The sequence below is a fragment of the Myotis lucifugus genome, unplaced genomic scaffold, assembly GCF_000147115.1.
Source record: "Myotis lucifugus unplaced genomic scaffold, Myoluc2.0 scaffold_46, whole genome shotgun sequence".
NCBI classification, from domain to species: Eukaryota; Metazoa; Chordata; class Mammalia; order Chiroptera; family Vespertilionidae; genus Myotis; species Myotis lucifugus.
Window position 1 is genome coordinate 1,271,420 of NW_005871094.1, and position 3,356 is coordinate 1,274,775.

At 50.7% G+C, this 3,356-nt stretch overlaps 1 pseudogene; it reads left to right on the forward strand.

Annotated features, from left to right (window-relative positions):
* Nucleotides 1-1,775: 1,775 nt before the first annotated feature.
* On the forward strand, nucleotides 1,776-2,706 carry LOC102430503 (annotated as a pseudogene).
* Nucleotides 2,707-3,356: the final 650 nt, after the last annotated feature.

Here is a 3,356-nt window from a genome sequence, read left to right on the forward strand (position 1 = left end):
ACATCCTTATAGTCTGGGAAATGAACATCGTCCTTGAACTGCCTCAGCGAGACTCTCTCCTTCCTGGAAAGAGGAAGGTACTGACACAAGCCCAGGCAAATGGAAACTGTCACCTGCACAGCCAATGCAGCCTGTCAGCCAGCCAGCGTCAGTCAGAAGCTGATTGCACAGCTGACATCTGTATCTCATATTAATCACAATCTCCAAGTTGGCCAGAGACACAAAGGCACAGATAAGGAAGCAGCAATAACCCAGCTCCTCTGTGGTTCTTCCATCTATCTATCTATCAGAAGTGCATCAGTATGAGGATGACTAAACTGATAGAGACAAGGTCATCAGCAGAAGAGTCAAGGATATCTTGATCCATGTTGATGTGCTCAACTTTCTTGTTCGTGGCAGTGCTTTTGTGATTTCATGCCTGTGTGTCCTTAAAAGCCACATATGTGTTGTGCTCGTGCAATATCGCCTGCCCAGGTGATCAGTTCCATCATGCTTTCTTGGGGCTCCTCAAGTTGGATATTGAGTCTTGAAGATGTTAATAACAAACGACAGCCAAGTGGAAAACTGACTGCTTTCAACAAAAAATGAGCCATGTATTAGTGGTCTCCCCCATTTCATTTTTGTCATTCTTGATCCTAGATAGAGTTTCTGTCCTGAGCATTTCTTTATATCCTACCCTAAAGGAAGCACCAAAAGGCGCCTTTGACTATCTTCCTTCAGTCTGGAGGTTCCATTAAGCTCTAAATTTCCATATCCTTTCTTCCTCCTCCTAGGCTCTAGCTCATCTGTTCTAACTTTAAGATAAGTGTTCTCTAGGTTATGTGAGAGTATCTACAGGGGAGTCAGTAGAAAGATTTTTTTTAAAACAGAAATATAAGAACACAATTAAGATTTATAACTATTATATATGTATTTATATATGTCAATATATGTATATGAATGTCTGTATATCTATGCTATTGTTCTTATAGAAAATAAGACAATCTAATCTAATAAAAGACAAAAAGGGTAATTAACCATACCTCCGCTACACTTCCCATTGGCTAATCAGGGCAATATAAAAATTAACTGCCAAAAAAGATGGCGATTAATTTGCATAGGTAGGCACAATGATGGGAGGTGAAAAGGGAAGGACAGAAGAAGCTGCCTGCCGCTGATGGAACCCAGGTGGCAGCCAAGAGCCAGAGAATCGGGCTGCCTTTGGGATCGGAGAACCAGCCGCCTTTGTGATCAGAGAAGCCGGCCACCTTTGCTGGCTTCTGTGATAGGAGAACTGGGCCGCCTTTGCCTGCCCTGGGCCAGTAATCGGAGACGCCCTGCCCCGCCTGGCTTCTTAGATCACTGATCACCAGTGATCAGAGAACACCCAGAGGTGGGGCCAGAGGCCGGGCTGCATTGCTGCCTGGGGATGCAATCCAGGCCCCCAGGGCGATGCAGCCAGGCCCCAGAAGGAGACCCAGAAGGAGACCCAGGGGCCTCTGAGGAGAGTCTCCGTGGTCAGATGGCGCGGTGTTGGGACAGGAATAAAGATGGAGGTGACTCAGATGCCTGGCCGAGGCATTAGACCAGTGAGCAGGACCTTTCAGCTGGGACTCGGGGTGGGGGTGGGGCGAGGGAGGCCAGCGGGAAAGAGAGAACTACAACTCCCAGGAGGCTTAGTGGCTGGGGCTTGGGTGCCTGGCAGTGAAATCAGATGGGGCCTGTTGTTTTGCACTTGAAGAGGCTTGCAATGGGGCCTGTCGTTTTGCACTTGAAGAGGCTTGCAAGGCTGGAAGTTCTGCACCGGGAGCCAGGGAGAAATGGAGCTGGAGCAGAGAGAGGGGTCCATGGCAGCCGTGGGCTTTGAGGAGTTCTCAGCACCTCGTGGCTCGGAGCTGGCGCTGCCTCCGCTGTTCGGTGGTCACATCCTGGAAAGCGAGCTTGAGATCGAAGTGGAGTTCGTGTCTGGGGGTCTGGGCAGCTCCAGCCTCCAGGAGCGAGATGAAGAGGAGGAGGCAGCCCAAGGCCGGTGATGGTGGTGCCAACGGGAACTCAATCGCAGGAAGTACTAGGTGCTGGGTCGGCGCTGCAGGGAGATCGAGCAGGTGAATGAGCGGGTCCTGAACAGGCTCCATTAGATACAGAGGATAACACGGAGACTCCAGCAGGAGCGGAGGTTCCTCATGAGGGTGCTGGACTCCTACCACGACGACTACCAGGCCAGCCAGTTCACCATCTTATTGGAGGACGAGGGCAGCCAGGGCACAGACGCCCCCACCCCAGGCAACGCTGAGAACGAGCCTCCGGAGAAAGAGGGGCTGTCCCCGCCCAGGAGGACGCCAGCACCCGCAGAAGCCAGCAGCCCGGCCCCTGGCGAGGGGCCCAGTGGTTGGAAGAGGCAGCGAGCACCACGGGAAGGGCGCCAGGCGGGAGTCCTGCTGACTCCGGAGCTGGCTCCCATGCAGATAAAGGTGGAGGAAGACTTTTGCTTCAAGGCGGTCGAGGCTCTGGACTCAAGTTGGGTTTCTCGGGGGCCAGACAAGCTGCTGCCCTACCCCACCCTAGCCAGCTCCCTTTTTGACTGACCCCCCAATAAACGGACCCCATGCTCTCCTCGGCAAAAAAAAAAAAAAAAAGCTTATAGAGGCATGTTTATAGGATCAAATAGCATAAATGTAGATGTAACAGGACAATAAAAAGAGAACCTGGCTATGATGATCACCTGAACGCTGCCTCTGTGTCATTCCTTCTTCTCCGACTCTGTCCACACCTTTGGGAACCCCTGGACCTGCTGGGGCTGGACCCTAACATTTCTCTTCTTATAAGGACTTCAGTGAGATGGGCTAAGGGTCCCACTGGAACTGCCTCAATTTAATGTAATCCCCTCTTTAAAGATCTTATCTCCATATACAGGTACATTCTGAGGTTCTGGGGATTAGGATTTTAACATACATTTTGTTGATTACCTAAATCAGCCCTTAACAACCAGCATGTTTCAGAAAGTAGATTCCTACAGGGTTATTTACCAAATATTCAGAAGTATTTTTTAAAAAGCTAAGCCCCTTGCCCACCGCGCGGGCCCCTCCCGGTGAAGAGCGAAGGCCTGGTTTCCGGGCCCCGGAGGAAAACTGGTGCCAGCAGCCAGGGCAAGGGGCCCCCAAGGGGCTCCAGATTGCGAGAGGGCACAGGCCGGGCTGAGGTACCCATGCGAGTGCACAAATTTTTGTGCACCGGGCCTCTAGTTAATAATAAAAGAATAAACTCTGTTTCATGTACTCACAACTGTAAACCTACTTTTGCCACACCACATATATGGAGAGAGAGAGAGAAAGAGAAATGGGTGCCATTACTTAAAAAATGGGCCACAACCGAAAATG